This window comes from Balaenoptera ricei, chromosome X, assembly GCF_028023285.1.
Source record: "Balaenoptera ricei isolate mBalRic1 chromosome X, mBalRic1.hap2, whole genome shotgun sequence".
Taxonomy (NCBI): Eukaryota; Metazoa; Chordata; class Mammalia; order Artiodactyla; family Balaenopteridae; genus Balaenoptera; species Balaenoptera ricei.
The window spans coordinates 41,010,197-41,029,122 of record NC_082660.1 but is presented as its reverse complement, the minus strand read 5'-3'; the positions used below and the strand labels follow the sequence as shown (position 1 = coordinate 41,029,122).

At 43.3% G+C, this 18,926-nt stretch overlaps 1 pseudogene; it reads right to left on the bottom strand.

Annotated features, from left to right (window-relative positions):
• Nucleotides 1-10,887: 10,887 nt before the first annotated feature.
• LOC132357055 (ubinuclein-1-like) lies at nucleotides 10,888-18,187 on the bottom strand (annotated as a pseudogene).
• Nucleotides 18,188-18,926: the final 739 nt, after the last annotated feature.

Here is an 18,926-nt window from a genome sequence, read left to right as displayed (position 1 = left end):
GGCAGCCCTAGGAAACTCCTTTAATAAGTAAAGATCAAATTTTGTGAGACTGACTCCCTAATGCCTATGCAGTAGGGATATGAGAACACAACAGTGAAACTCTTACATCATGCAAGTTTTTAATATTTTCCACTGGTTACAAATTCACTTTCACTGAGATAGTCTAACAAGTGCCTAGTTGAGTTGAGTTTTCCTGCCTTTTTCTGCCCCTCCTCCTGCCTTTCCCTCTCTGAGAGAGGACTCTTACCCAGAAGTGAAGAGAATGGCAAAAGCCATGACTCAGATTATCCATTCTCAGCAGTTCCTGATATGTGAGGAATTTCCATAACTCTCTAGGGTGGACAGGTGCAGTCTTGGAAGCCCACCTAGAGGCCTGGATGTCATCTTGAAGAAGTACTAGGGAAAGAAGGGGCCCTATACTTTTGTTCCTGATAAGAAGCTACGGCCCTGACAGGGCTGAAGGCTGCCCTCCACCTCAAAATGTGAGTGCACGTCCAAAGCTGGGTTTCAGAACAGTATCAACTGGACCCAAGCCACCAACAGATTTTTCCTTTCTGGTTCAATCAAGATTTTAACTCAGAGTTAATGTAATTCACTTTAATGCCTCCATCTGTAGGAAAATTTCTCCTCCCCTCACCTTTCCTCCACCTAGCTGAGGTAAAGAAAGCGAATCTTATCTGCTTGATAAGAAAGAGCTAACTTTTTGATCTGCTATTTTATACATGGTTAGCCTAATAAGTCAAGTAAAGAAATAGGTGTTTAAGGTCCTTGGCAACAATGTAAGGCATCATTTGAGTGACCCTCTTTATAATAGAGAAGGGTGGTAATTGCAGAGATTTATGGATCCAATGATTTACAGCTGACTTAGCAAAATCAAATCACATTAATAATATTTAACGGTGAATTAGTTATTTTATTTACTGAAGAATACTTAATGTTTCCACAAGTGTTAACATGTGAAAAAGCCCACATCTTACATTTGTATAGTGTGAGGTAGGGGATCAAGGTTAACTTTTTTTCCATATAGATATCCAGTTACTCCACCACCATTTATTGACAGGGCTTTTTTCTCCATTGGATTGCTTTTGTGCCTTTGTTAAAAATCATTTGACTATATATGTCTTACACCTTTCAGTCACATGACACTTTATAGTTTTCAAAGCTCTTTCATGTTCATTTCGTTCATACAACAGCTTTGTGAGGTAGGCAGGGCAGGTATTATTAACCACATTTCACATATATGCAAACAGACTCAGAGAGGTTAAGTGGCTTGTTTAAACTCACACAGCCATAAGTAGCAGACTGGATAAGAAATGGCCTCTGAGTTACAAATGAATTTATTTACAAAACAGAAATAGACTCATAGACATAGAAAAAAACTTATGGTTACTAAAGGGGAAAGGGGGTGAGGGATAAATTAGGAGTTTGGGATTAACAGATACACACTACTATACATAAAAAAGATAAACAACAAAGACCTACTGTATGGCACAGGGAACTATATCCAATACCTTGTAATAACCTATAATGGAAAGGAATATGAAAAAGAATCTATCTATCTATCTATCTATCTGTATAACTGAATCACTTTGCTATACACCTGAAACAAACACAACATTGTAAATCAACTATACTTCAATTAAAAAAAAAGAAATGGCCTCTGAGGAATCATCCAGTCCTCACTGCTGTATACTGTGCTCCCCATCTTGTGGTCATAGGGTATGGCTTTTATTTCAACCTCCAGTTGCTTGCTGAACATCTGAAATTCTTTGCAGCATCTTGAATTCAACATGTCCAAATGGAGCTCACCTCCAGCTGTGTCCCCTTTTCCCTACCAAATCTGTGTTTCTTCGGTCACTGAGGCTCAAAACATTGGCTTAAGTCTTTACTTTCTTTTTTCTTTTCCTCACCTTCTGCAACCAATCAGCTATTAATATTGGACTGCTGGTCTGTTTTCTTCTCTACTGTTCCTCACAGCTGACCTTTCCACTGGGACTTGTCCCACTGCCACACCCCACACTTTGGGTCTGGATCATAGCAGAAAAGTCTCCTATTCTCTAGAGTAGTGGCTCTCCAGTCTATCTGTACATTGGGACCTGCTGGGGAGCTTGCTTTCTTTCTCTCTCTTTATTCCTCTCCTTTCCTCCCTTTTTTTCCCCCTCTCCACCCCTCCATGCTCCCTTCCTTCCTTTCTTTCTCCCTCCCTTCCACCCTCTTTCTTTCTCTCTTTCTTTCCTTCCTTCTCTCCTTTTTTCTTTCTTTCCCCTTCCTTCCTTCCTTCTTTCCTTCCTTCCTTCTTTCTTTCTTTCTTTTTCTTTCTCTCCTCCCTCCTTCCCTCCCTTCCTCCCTCCCTCCCTCTCTCCCTCCCTTCCTTCCTTCCTCCTTCCCTTCTTTCCTTCCTCACTTCCTTCCTTTCTTCCTTCCTTCCTCCCTTCCTTCTTTCACATGCATACAATTCACCCTTTCAAGGTGTACAAGTCAGTGGTTTTTAGTATATTCACAAAACTGTGCAACCATTACCACGATCTAATTCCAGAATACTTTCATCACCCTCAAAGAAATCCCATACCTGTTAGCTGGCATTCTCCTGGGGAGCTTTGAGAAAGTATTAGTTCCTGGGCCTCACTCCCAGAGACTTTTATTTAATTAGTCTGGGGTGGGACCAGGGCATCAATATTTTTTAAAAGATCCCCGGGTGATTCTAGTGCGGAGTGAGGGTGGAGAACCACACTGGTGTGGCCCAGTGTGCCTGGACCATTTCCACTGCAGTCCATCTCCTGCGTGGCTACAGGTGCAGCTTCCTAACACATTGCCTTTTATCAGGTCAGCCTCAGCTCAAAAACTTTCAGGGATTGTTTGCTCAGAGCAAAATCCATCCTGGCATTTAAGTTCTCCTGGGACCAGCTCCCGATTTCATACCTGTCCGGCTAGTCACTATCTTTCCCTCTCTATGGCCTCTCTGCCTCCACCAAACTGTCTTAATTCTTGTCTTTTAAAACCCAACAAGCCACATTCCACCCTGAGCGCCTATCAGAAATTCTGTGACTGGCTGAAGTGGGGAAGCCCCTAGGATTACGGTGATCTTTATGGAAAGACACAAAATATTGGGATATTTAATTACCTCACAGCAACCTGGAATGATTACAGTTCTCAAAAATAAGACTATATTTTGAGTATGTAATATTAAGAAAATCACAGCCGGGAACAAACATGTCCCTGTGAAAAGACAACTGTTTTGCCTTGATATATGATTCACGCATTATTTATTTTGTTGGCTTCTAGCAGATAAGCAATAGCAAGCACCAAAGAGAGAACAACTTATAACAAATATAAGTTAGCAAGTTGTTCTTGCACGTGTGTGTGTGTGTGTGTGTGTGTGAGAGAGAGAGAGAGAGAGAGAGAGGGAAGGAGAGAGAGAGAAAAGTGGGAAAAGACCATCCATGCTGTAGGTGGTTAGAGGTGACCCTGGACGCCCACCCAGGTTCCCCCCAACTCCTCAGAGGTATGGCGGGCATGTTCTGTCTCCCTAGTTGTAAGTCCTTCAGAGGCAGGGCTGTGCCCTTCAGTCTCTGCGTCCTCTGTGTCTGACACAGTGGGTGCCCGACTATTATCTGCTCTACATACCCAAGGACGAGGCCCAGGCTTTGGGCTCACACAGACCTTGCCTCCTGTACTGTGGAATCCTGGACAACTTAGCTTCTGTGCCTCATTTTCCTCATCTGAAAAATGGGGAACACCATGCCTGTGTCAGCTTAAACGGGATAACATTGTCGGAAGACAAATCTCCATAGGTCTCTTGCATATCTGCCGGGTTTGTAAGCAGAGGCACTGCTCACAAAAAGAGAGCTTTTGTTCCAGACCATGTTTTCAAGGATTTTTGTCTGCCAAACAGCCGTGAAAGCTGGAGACAGTGTCTCCCCCTGGAGCAGAGGCAGACTGTTTGCTGTCATGTATAATATAGACCACGTCTCCTTCCGGGGCAAGGGTCAGGCAGACTTACTGCCCATTATAAAAGATTTGGGTTCCTTAAGCTTGGGGTTCCTCTCCTGGAATACAACCCACTATGTGTGCAGATTTCACCTGGCCTTCACTGCATTACCTTTGGGGAATTGGAGCTTGGGAAACCGGGCAAATGATGATACTTTGGATACTGCTTCTACTGTGAGTAATAAACTATGCTTTGTCCCTGATCCTTTGTCTTCTGCAGCGTCCATGAAACTGTGGCAGCCCAGCTTCTTAGCTTGCAAGAAGGGTAAAACCTCAGACCCTTCGTAGTTCTTGAGAAATTTATGTAGATCACTTAATGCAGCTCTTGACATGTACACAGCAGGTTTTCACTGAGTTGTAACTAAATGTACAATAATGGCTGATGACGAACTGTCAGAAAAATGCCATCAACTGGTAACATTTTTACTGCACTCTTCCGAAAAGTAAAATATGGAAAAGCCTCAGAATGGCTAGTAGAGGGAAAATACACAGGGACAGCCATGTCAAGGAGCTCTGGCCCACTGGGAGGAGGGAGCAAGTTTACTAAAGGCCAAAAATTCAGCTTTTCAGGCCACAGGTAACAGTTTCTCCCTCTGCTCTGTTGTTTTATTTTTTTTATAGATTTATTTTATTTATTTATTTGTTTGTTTGTTTTTTGGCTGCATTGGGTCTTTGTTGCTGCGTGCAGGCTTTCTCTAGTTGTGGTGAGCAGGGGCTACTCTTTGTTGTGGTGCGTGGGCTTCTCATTGCAGTGGTTTCTCTTGTTGTGGAGCACGGGCTCTAGGCACGCGGGCTTCAGTAGTTGTGGCACGCGGGCTCAGTAGTTGTGGCTCGTGGGCTCTAGAGCGCAGGTTCAGTAGTTGTGGCGCACGGGGCTTAGTTGCTCCACGGCATGTGATATCTTCCTGGACCGGGGCTCGAATCCGTGTCCCCTGCATTGGCAGGCAGATTCTTAACCACTGTGCCACCAGGGAAGCCCTGCTCTGTTGTTTTCTGACTTCCAGGACTTGGAAAGAAAATAAGGGAGTGTGTGGTAGACCAGGGCCTTAGAGTAAGAGGGATTTCTAGAAGCTGAACCTTTTAGGAAGGATACTTGGGAAGGATGGGCCGAGCCCCAGGCTCCAACATCAACTGTGTCTAGACTGAGGCTACACTGGACCAGCCAGGGTGGCTCCTGCCCTGGAGGGTACTCACTACCAGGTTCCATCAGGAGAGGCGCTCAGGGCTCATTCCCGTCTCACTAAGTCCTACCCACGGACCACAGAACTTTCCTCCTGAGGAGGGCTGCCTCCATTTTCCCTTTTAGAAACTTTGTGTCTTGCAGGCTTGCTAAATATTTAACATATTTGTTTAGCATATCTTTCCTCCACTAGAATGCAAAGTCCATAAGGGCATGGGTTTTTTTTTTTTTTTAACATAAGTTGAAAATTTTAATTTATTTTTTCCAGTTTTATTGAGATATAATTGACATATAACTTTGTATTAGTTTAAGGTATACAATATAACGATGTGATATTTGTATATGTTGTGAAATGATCACCACAATAAGCTAACGTCCATCACTGCACATAGTTATGTTTTTTTCTTATGATGAGAACTTTTAAGATTTATTCTCTTAGCTTTCAAATATACAATATAGCATTGTTAACTATAGTCACCATACGGTACATTATGTTCCCAGATCTTATTTATCTTATAACTAGAAGTTTGAACCTTTTGCCCACCTTCACCCATTTCCCCTGCTCCCAATCCCCAGGCCTCTGGCAACCACCAAATCTGATCTCTGTTTCTATGAGTTCAATTTTTTTTAGATTCCACGTGTGAGATCATGCAGTACTGCATTCATCTTTCTTTGTCTAACTTATTTCATTTAGCATAATGTCTTCAAGGTCCATCCACATTGTCACAAATGGCAGGATTTCCTTCTTTTTGATGGCTTAATAATATTCCATTGTGTGTATATACCACATTTTCTTTATCTGTTCATGGACACTTAGGTTGTTTCCATGTCTTGGCTACTGTAAATAATGCTGCAGTGAATATGGGGGTGCAGATATTTCTTCAATTTTGTTTTCTTCTGTTGTATACTCAGAAGTGGAATTTTGGGATCATATGGCAGTTTTTAAATTTTTTGAGGAACATCATACTATTTTACATAATGGCTGTACCAATTTACATTCCTAACAACAGTGGACCAGGGTTGTCTTTTCTCCACATTCTTGCTAATAATTACTTCTTGTCCTTTTGATGACAGCCATTCTAACAGGTGTTAGGTGATAATCTCATTGTGGTTTTGATTTGCATTTCCCTAGTTGTTAGTGATGGTGAGTACCTGTTCATGTACCTGTTTGCCATTTGCATATTTTCTTTGGAAAAATATCTGTTCACTTCCTCTGCCCATTTTTAACTAATTTTTTTTCTTCTTGCTATTGAGTTGTTTGCATTTTTATATATTTTGGATATTAACCTCTTATCAGATATATGATTTGCAAATATCTTCTCCCATTCCATAGGTTGCCGTTCATTTTGCTGATGGTTTTCTTTGCTGTGAAGAAGCTTTTTTAGTTTGATGTAGCCCCAGTTATCTATTTTGGGTTTTCTGTCTATTTTGTTTACTGCTATATAAACTGTAAGCAATGGCACAGGAAGTGCTGGGTAAGGAGTCTCTACATGTGTTCTAGCCCCACTTCTGCCCTCTCCCTCTGCAATAGCCTCCATTTCTTAACTTCCTCAATGCTTTGTCAGCTGCCTCTCCTAACCTATTTCCTAGTTTTTTAACCTCTTCTTCTGCAAAGAGACTTTAGGCAACCCACAGAGGTCTTGGAAAACACTTCCCCAGATTCTCAAAAATTCTCTAATTAAGCTCTTTTTTTCCTGCCAAGATGACAGTTTTAAAGAGCAGATATCCCAGTGAAAGAAGATGTGATGCCTGAACTTCCCACCTGGACCTAGATGACTTGACCCCCTTATCCTGAAACTTTGAGTGGGTGGCGTTGGAGGGAGAAGGCAGCAGGAATGATGTGGATGCAAAAGTCATTTCTCAGCTGAAACCCGTCCATTGGCTGCCCTGCCATTCAGATTTAGAGTCAAAGTCCTTACCATGACCCATAAGGGCCTCTGCACTGATACCCCTGTCACCTCTCTGCCCTCCTCTGCTGATTTTCCCCTTGTTCATTCTGTTCTCGCCACACTGACTCCTTCAGTGTGCCAGGCCTGCTTCTCATACAGGGCCTTTGCACAGGCTGTTTCTTCTGTTGGGAATGCTCTTCTCCCAAAAGCTACATGGTTAGACACTTCATCTCTTTCAGCTCTTTGCTCAAATGTCATCCCCTCAGGGAGGACTTCCGTGTTTTTGTTTTGTTTTGTTTTGTTTTGTTTTTTTAATTAATTAATTTATTTTATGGCTGTGTTGGGTCTTCGTTGCTGCACGCGGGCTTTCTCTAGTTGTGGCGAGCGGGGGCTACTCTTCGTTGTAGTGCGTGGGCTTCTCATTGTCGTGGCTTCTCGTTGCGGAGCACAGGCTCTAGGCGCGCGGGCTTCAGTAGTTGTGGCACGCGGGCTTAGTAGTTGCGGCTCGCGGGCTCTAGAGCACAGGCTCAGTAGTCGTGGCGCACGGGCTTAGTTGCTCCGCGGCATGTGGAATCTTCCCGGATCAGGGTTCGAACCCGTGTCCCCTGCATTGGCAGGCGGATTCTTAACCACTGCGCCACCAGGGAAGTCCTGTTTTGTTTTATTTATTTATTTATTTACTTTTTTGGCTGCGCCATGTGGCATGTGGGATCTTAGCTCCCTGACCAGGGATCGAACCTGTGCCCTGTGCAGTGGAAGCGCTGAGTCTTAAACACTGGACCGCCAGGGAAGCCCCAGGGAAGACTTTTCTGGCCACCCTGTTTAAAATTCCAACCTCCTCCCTCTCCCCTGTGCCACTCCCTATCCCGCTTCCCTGGTTTATTTTCTTCACAGCATTTTTCACCATGCTAAATACTTTATGTATTTGCTTATCATATCTTTTTCCCACTAGAGTGCAAAGTCCATGAGGACATGGGTTTTCTGTCTATTTTGTTTACTGCTATATCCTCAGAATTTAGAACAGCACCTGGAACCTAGTAGGTGCTCAATAAATATCTGTGGAACAAATGAATTAGTAAAAGAGTGAATAGCCTTCCCATCCATTTCCTCAACCACAGGATCTGTGTGAATGATCTCATGTATGTGCATGAGTGTGTGTGGAGACCCCCAAGAAAATGATCACATTTAATCCCAAATTAATGGAGTGTGGGAAAGCAGAGCTCCAGAAATCCACAAATTACCCGAGGCAGTTCAGATTAATGGAAGGAATGATAGGGCAGCAGGCTAGAGACCCGGTTTAAAGTCAATCTTTACCACTAATTGTTTGGGCAAGTTATTTAACCTCCCTGGGCTTCAGTTGTATCATCTGTAAAATGTGAAGGTTAGAATAAAGAATCACTGAGAAAAAGTATGTAGCATGTTATGGCTAAAAAATTTTTTTCACTTGTATTATCTCTGAATCCTGTGAGACAGCCAGGGCAGGTAGATAGATATGAGAGAACACAAAACATTTTTGTAGTCTTTGTTAATTGAAATCCCTCTCTGGACCCCAAGGAGGGGGGATCCCATAAATGGAGGACCCTTTGTTTGCTGAATAGATGATGGGGGACAAGTTTGGACTTATGAGAGGGGTAAACTGCTTTAGTAAGAATCAGCTGAAAACAATTTTCTATTTCTTTTTGTGTCTATATGGGATGATGTATATTCACTAAATGTACTGTGATAATCATTTCATCATGTATGTAAGCCAGATCATTATGCTGTCACCTTAAACTTATACAGTGCTGCATGTCTATCATGTCTCAATAAAACTGGAAGAAAAAAAAGAAAAAGAATCAGCTGAGATAGTAAGGACAGAAACAGAAGCCTGGAGAAGCAGAAGAAAAGAGGTGGCAGAGCCCTGCTGGGGGAGATCAGGAAGGGGCGATCTTGTGGCGAGATGAACTAATGGGGCATGGAAGCCAGAAATAGCAAGACGGATTAAATTTGCTCTGCTGGGCATGATGCAGTCCCTTCCTACATTTACCTCAGAAAATCCAAGTCACTTCTGAATGCTTTGGCCCAACTGAATTATCTCAGGAGAACAGAAATTGGTGTGGACCCCATGTGGAGGCTGCCAGAAAGGAGGTGACAACCAACATCTTGGCCACATTATAGCAAAAGCAGAGCTCAGGCTCATCGGAGCAGGGCTCTGGTCCAGAAAAGATGACTACCATGGGCAGCCCTTCCTGTTACAAGTCGTTCTTGTAACGACTTCTTAGGGTATGATATTGCCCATTTCCCCCTGAATATCATATAAAGGATCTGCTATAGATTGGATGTTTGTGTCCTCTCCAAATTTGTATGTTGAAACCTAACCCCCAAGGTGATGGTATTAAGAGGTGGGGCCTTTGGGAGGTGATTAGGTCATGAGGGTGAAGCTCTCATGAATGGGATTAGTGCCCTTATAAAGAGACCCCAGGGAGCTTCCTGGACCCTTTCACCAAGTGAGGACACAGCGAGAAGATGGCTGCCTATAAATCAGGAAGCGGGTTCTCACCAGACACTGAATCTGCTGGTGCCTTGACCTTGGACTTTCCAGCCTCCAGAACCGTGAGGAATCAATTTCTGTTGTTTATAAGCCACACGGACTATGTTATTCTGTGATAGCAGCCGAACAGACTAAGACAGGGTCTTATTTATTATTTTAATCTCTCATCAGTTTATTATAATGAGACACTCTTTTGCCTTGGACTTAGTAATTGCTTTAAGCAGTAGAGCCTTCCTTGGCCTGATAAAATAGTCATCATGTTAAGAGTCATTAGGGTTGGACCTGAAGAAATCTAGAGCCTTTGCTTAACACTTTGACTTTGCAATTAGGTTTTTGATTTTGCACACTTAGGTAAATGGAAAAGCACTTTGAACTCACTTTTGGATAATTAGCACAAAAAGAAAATGGCTTTGCAAGTCACAATGTGGCATGGTTCAAACTGAGCAAATGAGAACAAAAATCAACACAATTCATACAAACCTTCTACCACAAAGAATTTTCATTTATTTTAAAGTGATAAATCTGGGTAATTATGTGATATGATTATTCATAAAACTGTTAATCAAACTCACATCTATCTTGTAGCATCTCATACATAACTCTGCAATTGGAATATTTTAGGAAAATATATTGTCTGAATTTTAAAATATCACTCCATTGTAACTATTTATCAGCAAAAATGAAAAAAATGTATCTTGGCTAGTTTGGTTTAGTCAGTTATTGCAGTGGAAAGTGTTAGATGTATCCAATAAATACAATTATAAATAATACAGTGTATATCTGCTTCCAATGTATACTCCCTGATAAACATCCAGTATAAATAAAGAAATATAAATTGGGTCTGGAATGGACATTAAAAATGCTTTAAAAGTGAATGTTTATCATGGACAGGTAAAAGACAAAAAAGTCCTTTCTCCATTTTCGTTATTTTGTTAAATCCATACATAAGTACTTCTTGAGTACATTTACTATCCAGTATCTTATTCAGACTTTTCCCAGATAAGATAGGAAGGTATAAATAAAACCAAAATAAAGATGGAGACTTTGGAGGTGATTTAAAAATCTGATGTGTTCTAAACAGCAGGACATGATTATCTTGTGCTAGTATGTTTGGAAGATCCACAGATTGACTTTTAGACACTAAGCTTTGTTTATGCTCAACTTCATTAAATGAAATTAATTCTCTTGTGATTTGGGGGTGCCTTTCAAAAGAATCTTCTTTTTTCAGTAGCATAGAAGCATTCATTTGCCTCACTTGGATTATCTATATTCTTTTACAGCTCAGCAGTTTCCAGCTCAGTTTAGAAAGTCATTTCATCCTCGGGTGGAAGTGCATTTCCAGATATATTGGGCACTTTTGATCCCTCTTGGCTCAGAGGCCTTCCTTGAAGATCACAGTCAGTGAAAACATTTTTTCTGTGAATGACAACAATTGAGAGAATCATGGGTAACTCTTAGAACCGGTGAAATAAGCAGTTCATTTTCAACTGGTGTGATTCTCTCGCAGATTAGCAGATGGGTTGCCAGTCAAGATTAAAGGAGAATACTGAGGATGGAAAGAAATGAAAACTTAATTAACTTCATTCTCCTGTCAATGGACACTTAGGTTGTCTGCACTTTTTCAATATTACAAATAATGTTGGAATACTTGTAGATGTTTCCTTGAGCCTATGTAGAAGATTTTTTCTAGAATATATTCCCATAAGTAGAATTGCTGGGTCAAAGGGTATATACATCTTTAATTTTACTAGATATTATTACATTGCTCTCCGAAATGCTAGTACCAATTTACACTCTCATCAGCAGGACATGAGAGTTTCTGTTACCCTACATCCTCACCAGAACTCAGTATTATCTGGATTTTTTACCTTTTGTTGGTCCACTGGAGGTAAAATTGGATTTCATTACTGTTTGTATTTCTCTGATGAATAGCCATATTGGACATCTTTTCACATATTTACTGGTTTTTAAGCTTCCTCTTCTGTGAGTTACAAATCCATATTCTGTTGGCTTGTTTCTTGTTTTTCCCTGTAGGAGCTTCTTTTAAAAATACGCTTTGTAATTTTATGTCTTGCAAATAGCATCTAGTCCATGGATTTTTAAAAAAATATTTATTTATTCATTTGGGTGCCCTGGGTCTTAGTTGTGGCACACGTGATCTTTAGTTGCGGCATGTGAATTCTTAGTTGTGGCATGCATGTGGGATCTAGTTCCCCAACCAGGGATCGAACCAGGGCCCCCTGCATTGGGAGTGCAGAGTCTTACCCACTGGACCACCAGGGAAGTCCCCCATGGATTTTCTTTTCACTTTATCTTTTGGTACTTTTTATAGTTCAGAAGTATGTCATTTTAATATAGTTGAATTTATTAATCTTGCCTTTTGTATGTTAAGAAATCCTTCCCTGTACTGTGACCACAAATGTATTTTTCTAAATTTTGTTCAAAAATTTGTAAAGTCTTATTTTTCACAACTGGAATTTATTTATTTATTTATTTATTTTTGTAATTCCTTTATTTTTATTTATTTATTTATTTACTTATTTTTGGCTGTGTTGGGTCTTCGTTTCTGTGCGAGGGCTTTCTCTAGTTGCGGCGAGCGGGGGCCACTCTTCATCGCGGTGCGCGGGCCTCTCACTATCGCGGCCTCTCTTGTTGCGGAGCACAGGCTCCAGACGCGCAGGCTCAGTAGTTGTGGCTCACGGGCCTAGTTGCTCCACGGCATGTGGGATCTTCCCAGACCAGGGCTCGAACCCGTGTCCCCTGCATTGGCAGGCAGATTCTCAACCACTGTGCCACCAGCGAAGCCCTGGAATTTATTTTTTTGATTGTGTGTTTTAGTTCTCTACTGCCCTGTAACAAATTACTACAAACATAGCAGCTTACAACAGCACAGATTTATCAGCTCACAGTTCTGTAGGACAAAAGTCTGGTAGAAAATAGCTGACTTCTCTACTGAGAATCTTACAAGGTTGAAATCTAGTTGTTTACTGTCTGTGTGCTCAACTGGAACTTGGAGTCTTCTTGAAAGCTAACATGGTTGTGGCAGAATTTTGTCCCTTGCAGCTGTAAGACTGAGGTCTCCATTTCCTTGCTGGCTGTTAGCCAGAGGCTGCTCTCAGCTCCTCTCAAAGCCATCTTCAAAGAATCTCCCTTGTGTGGAATCTCTCTCATGCTTCAAATCTTTCTGACTGAGAATTTCTTCTTCAGGACTAGTCCTACTGGTTTTAAGGTCTCACCTGATTAGGTCAGGCCCACCCAGGATAATTTCTCTTATCTTTTTTTTTTTTTTTTGGCTGCACAGCCTGAGGGATCTGAGTTCCCCAACCAGGGATCAAACTCTGGGCCCCAGCAGTGAGAGCATTGAGTCCTAACCACTGGACCGCCAGGGAATTCCCAATCTATCTTAAGGTCAACTGATTTGGGATCTTAGTTACATCTGCAAAACCCCTAAACAGCACTACCTCAATTTGTGTTTGAATAAATAACTAGGAAAAGGTGTGTGTGTACCATGGGCCTGTAATCTTAGAGGCCATCTTAGAATTCCGCCTACCACATCATATAAAGTAAGGATTCATATTTTTTCCATGTGGATCACTACTTTATATTCATTTTGGAAATTTAAAACATATACAAAAGAAGAGAAAATAATTTCATGAACCCTGATGTTCCCAGTAACCAGTTTCTGTGATTCCACATGGCTAATCTTGTTCCACCTAGCTCTCGACTTCCTTCTCCCCACTCCCCCAGATTATTTTTCAGCAAATCCATGACATACTAGTTCATCTGTAAATCTTTCCATACGTATCTTTAAAGACAAGGACTTCTTTTCTTTCTAACTGGAACTAGCAAAACTTGAGGTTAAGGGCACCATCCTCCAGACTGCCAAGTCTGCCCAAGACTTCTGACACCAACTGCAAGTTCAGTGGTTTCCCGAAACCCTACAGGTTTCATAATTTGCTAGAAGGACACACAGAACTCACAGAAACCTATTATATTCACATTCACTTTTATTACAGGCAAAGGGTGCAAATTAGAAGATACACATAGGGCAGAATCTTGGATTGGGAGGGTTTCAAATGTAAAGCTCCCATATCCCCAGGGATGCATTACTTTCCCGGCATTGCTATGTGGCAATATGTGCATGGAGTATTGCCACCCCAGGAAGCTCACCCAAGCTTTGATGTCCAGACTTTTACTGGGGCTTCATTATGTAGGCATGATTGATTGGATCATCACCCATGTGGCTGAACTTGATCTCCGGCCCCCTTCTGCTCCCAGAGGTCAGGCTGATACCCTGAGACTCACAGCCCCAACCCTCTAATCACGTGGTTGGTCTTTCTGGTGTGGCCAGCCCTTACCCTGAGTCATCTCTTTGACGTACACCATCAGGCTGGGTCTAAAGGACCCACCATGAGTAACGAAGACACTCCTGTCCCTTAGGAAACGTTAAGGGTTTAGCGGTTACCTCCCAGGAACTGGCAATAAAAGCCAGGCAAATCCATCCTTCCTCCCTTCCTTCCTTCCTTCCTCCCTCCCTCCCTCCCTCCCTCCCTTCCTTCCTTCCTTCCTTCCTTCCTCCCTCCCTCCCTCCCTCCCTCCTTCCCAACCACAATACCATTATCACACCTAAAATATTAAAACAATTCCTCTTTTCATCAAATCTCCAATAAATGTTCTAATTTTCCCCATTGTCTCATTAAAAAAAAAAAACCAAAACAGTTGATTTCTACAAATCAGTATCCTAACAAGCTTCACACATTGCACGCAGTTGATATGTATCTTAAGTTTCTTTTAGCTTAGAGGTTTCCTTTCCCTCTTTTTTCCCCCCTTTAATTTATTTGTGGAAGAAAATGAGTCATTTGTTCTATAGAGGCTACCACATTGTGGATTTTGCATAAATTACATAACCGTAAAATTCACCCGGATTCTGTTTACACTTGACGTATTTGAATTCATTTAGCTAGAGCAGACAGTTCAAACACACCTTGTGGTACACATTTCACAGGTACAAGTAAGCACTCTAAAGACCTTTGTGAAACAGTCATTAGTTTAGTGAACAGCTTGGTGGCTCAGGAACTCTGGAATATCTATCTGTCCTTGATCCATCCTCCAAGCTTAATGCATGTTACCCTTATGTTTATATATACTCCAGTGCTTGGAAAACTCCAAGACTTCAAGGCCTATTTCTATATGACAGGTAACTTCATAGAAACCTGTTACTATAGCCCTGCCTAAGAGGATTCTAAGAATAAAACAAATTGGCATGTCTATGTGTGACTTGGAACCCCTCATGACCTCTGCCCATAAAGAGATGAAGATTTGACCAACAAGGGCTTTGTAGCCCTGGGGTCCACCTGTATAAACTCTGGGGGAAAAAAACCCCTGGAACTCTGGCTAGATTGGGAATAGAGTTTTCTGGGCTCAGATGAACTTTAAGTCAGGATGCCACAAATTTACAGAATTCAACTGTAAAAATCTCAACTAAATAAAACTGGTTCTGTCTCAAAAACAGACATGTCTTTTTAAAAAGGTCTTTGAAAAGTGCTCAGAGGGCTGAAATGGAGGATGTGAGTTATCTAATTCCGCTCCACTATAAAGGCACTGGAGTCATGTCTTCCTATAATGTGATATGCCACGAACAGTCCTATTCTATCCAATGCATTTAGTGGTAATGGTAAAAGCTGAACCCAGCATAAGTGCCTTTAAAAGGCTTATCACAATTGTCCCGAGATTGATGGATCTACAGGCCTTTAAAAGAGCTTCATTGTCATGTTCAGAGGAGAAATTGGCCCCATACAATGAGTATGTATCAAGTGCTCTGAATATATTTTCAGAGACAAAGCTACTTCTCTCAGTTGTGGCTTTAGTCCAGGTTTTTGTCCTGTTGAACACACCACCCAAGGATGAGATGGACACCATGACCATCCCATGGATCCTCTTGCGGCCAGAAGGAGCCCTTGGCCTATGGGACTCCATGAGGTATTCTCACCAAATGCCAAGGTGTTTGGCACATTTAAAATGCAGCTGCACCAACTGATCTGCCACAGTGCTGGAACTCAGAACCACATATGCTCCCATATGCCAAACTCAGAACTTTCTCCATCCCAAGATCAGTCTCGCCATTAACTGTCCAACAACAAACACAACGGTGAAGCCCAGAGACCAGGCAAGTCCCTTTTGAGGAGCACAGGCTGCTAACCATGGTGGGTTTCAGGGACAAGGTCAGCGCCTTTGTGCCTCCTTGGCTCCCATCACTAGAATCTCCATCTGGACCCCCAAGGCCAGCTTCTGAGGAACAGAGGTGTGTTCACTGTGGGCTTGGGACCCGTCCATTGACAGACTGTCCCATGCAGGGAGGCTGTACACATGGGAGCAAGTTTTGGGGAAGAAGGGGAGCTCTGGATTGTTGTTCTTCCAGAGGAGAGCCTCTAGAAGGAACCTCATGTTGGGAGGTAGAGCCAGCAAGGGGAGGCTTGTAAGACAGCCCTGAAGAGTTGGCGGAATGTGGTTTCGCCATGTGGCTCAGGGAAGTGTAGGAAGAAGCTTCCTGGAGAGGCTGCCATGGAGGAATGGATGCCACAGGAGGAAGATGTGGGGAGGGTGTTGCCAAGTGGAAGTAGGTGAGGGGTGGGAGTGAAGCTTTGCGCTGTTCGGTGACTGCATACAAGACTGACTTGGGTCCGGGTTCTGTGGTACTGCCATTTAGCTCTCTGTTTTTCTGGAAAGCTCTGCTGAGGGGGGCCTGGCAAGAGAGCTCTTTGTAGCCAGAACTCTTGGGGTTTTTCTCCTCAGACTGCTCCAGTGCCACTGTCCATTCAGCCAGAAAATTGAGGGGGTGATTACAGAGCTCTAGAGAGTGATGGTCCAGAGAATTGGGCTTTGGAAATTTCCCTTTTTACTTTTGTACATAAAGACCCGTGACTTTTTTTTTTTTTAATAAATTTGCTATATTTATTTATTTATTTATTTTGGCTGTGTTGGGTCTTCGTTTCTGTGCGAGGGCTTTCTCTAGTTGCGGCGAGCGGGGGCCACTCTTCATCGCGGTGTGCGGGCCTCTCACTATCGTGGCCTCTCTTGTTGCGGAGCACAGGCTCCAGACGTGCAGGCTCAGTAGTTGTGGCTCATAGGCCCAGTTGCTCCGCGGCATGTGGGATCCTCCCAGACCAGGGTTCGAATCCGTGTCCCCTGCATTAGCAGGCAGATTCTCAACCACTGCACCACCAGGGAAGCCCGACCCGTGACTTTTATACAAAGCAATGGGGTTGCCCATTCGGGCTGATCAGATGAGAACCTTTTTAGGAGGCTTAGTCTCTGTTTCCTTCACCTTGACTTTGAAGGAGCCATGACTTTCTTCTCGGTCAGGAGGGATGTCAGGGACCCGTGGTGTGGTCTGCTCTCCTTACACAGAGACCTGGTGTGCACCCAGCTTTGGGGCCAAAGAGTTTGCACTTCAGCATCCAGAAGAGCTTTCACGCAGTCCTGCCTAGACTGGCTCTCATTCCTTTCCAGATTATAGCCCTCTGGTTCCATCTTTACCACCTGAAAGAGCCCCTTCTTGATTCCAGCATTCCATTGACATTTCTTCTGGGCTCTGCTCCCCTTTTCTTCTTTGTTACCAGAACAAATCTGTTCACTCTGCTCCTTGTCTTTTTCCTCTTCCAGCATCTCTGCAGCCTTTGCTTGTGGTGTGCCGGGAATTCATCCGCGTACTGGGCCATCTGCTCTGGCATCGCCCTGCCAATAGCTTCTTTAAGTTTCTGTAGAGGCGCCTTCAGATGCACCACCTGCCCCCAACACACAGAGATGAAGTTTGGGGGCAAGTGTGACCAGGATGTCCTTGCTGCCGAGCAGGGATGAAGTCACATGGCCACACTCTTCAGAATCTTCTGGCAGAAGATTGAGAGCGAGGGATGCTACCCCATTCTCACAGGCTTATGGTCCTCATGCCTGTGTTTCCTGGGCTGATTTCTCATTCTGAAATTTCTTTAACATCTCTTTATCACTTCGAGCCTCAAGAACATTTCTTCTTCTTCTTCTTCTCCTTACCAGCATTGAGAGCTGTGAAGCTCCTTTGGGAAAAGCTGAGCTTTGTTCATTTCTTCTCCCTGTTGGAAGTGTCCTCTTTTTTCTTTCTTCCCTTCTCACTACCTTCCTGCAGCTTCTTCTTCTTCTTTGGTGATTTTTTTCCCCCTCTTTTCTTTAGTGGAGTCGTTGTCAGATTCTGATGTTTGTTGTAACTGCAGGGTTCTCGGGTTAATGTAAAATCCTCCGTACTTTGTGGTCAGGGAAGCACCATTTGAAGAAGCTCATCATATATTTCAAGTCCAAATCAGTTGGTGGAAGAACCAGATTCATCGTGCTCATCCCCCATGGTAATCAAGTCTCGTGTATGGTCTTTTCTATGATTCTTTCCAACCTTGTTTCCAGGTTGAAGACCTGCCACTTCAGCCTGTGAACTCTTCACCAGCTCTGGGTAGTACTCTGGGCAGCGCTCACTTTCTGGGTCAACAGAACAGTTGCTGCAGCCAGCTTAGGATCTCAATGCTCTTCTGCTCTCCCAACCTCCTCTTGCCCAGATTTCTTTAAAAATGTGAGATTCACGGGGCTTCCCTGGTGGCGCAGTGGTTGAGAGTCCGCCTGCCAATGCAGGGGACACGGGTTCGAGCCCTGGTCTGGGAGGATCCCACATGCCGCGGAGCAACTGGGCCCGTGAGCCACAACTACTGAGCCTGCGCGTCTGGAGCCTGTGCTCCGCAACAAGAGAGGCCACGATAGTGAGAGGCCCGCACACCGCGATGAAGAGTGGCCCCCGCTTGCCGCAACTGGAGAAAGCCCTCGCACAGAAACGAGGTCCCAACACAGCCATAGATAAATGAATGAAGAAATAAAAAAATTAAAAAAAAAAAAGGTACAGCGAATACATGTCTTTTGGGCATCCCTTGATCCAGTGTGTTTGTGATTTCTGTGCCAAGCATCACTGCACTTACACTCTGGGACTTCCTGCTCCCAGAGCTCCTGTTTTGGAGTGACAATCTTGGCTCTCTCTATGCAGGGGGAGAGTTCGAACATCTCTCAATACAAGCAAACTTTGTCAGGAAAGACGGGATTTGGTGAGGAAAACAGAGCCACTCTATGGGTTGTGGGAAACCAAGGGCCTGAGGGCTTACATGATGTGGGGAAGCTGGGGGAGTGAGGGTCTGCAGGCACGAAGCACTGGATGGGGGCAGGTGGTTCTCAGAAGTTCCATAGGAAATTAACCACAATTCTTAAGCAAAAAATGGCTGAACCAAAAGATCTCTAGGGTCCTTTCCAGTTTTAAGATATGCTGACTCTTCAACAC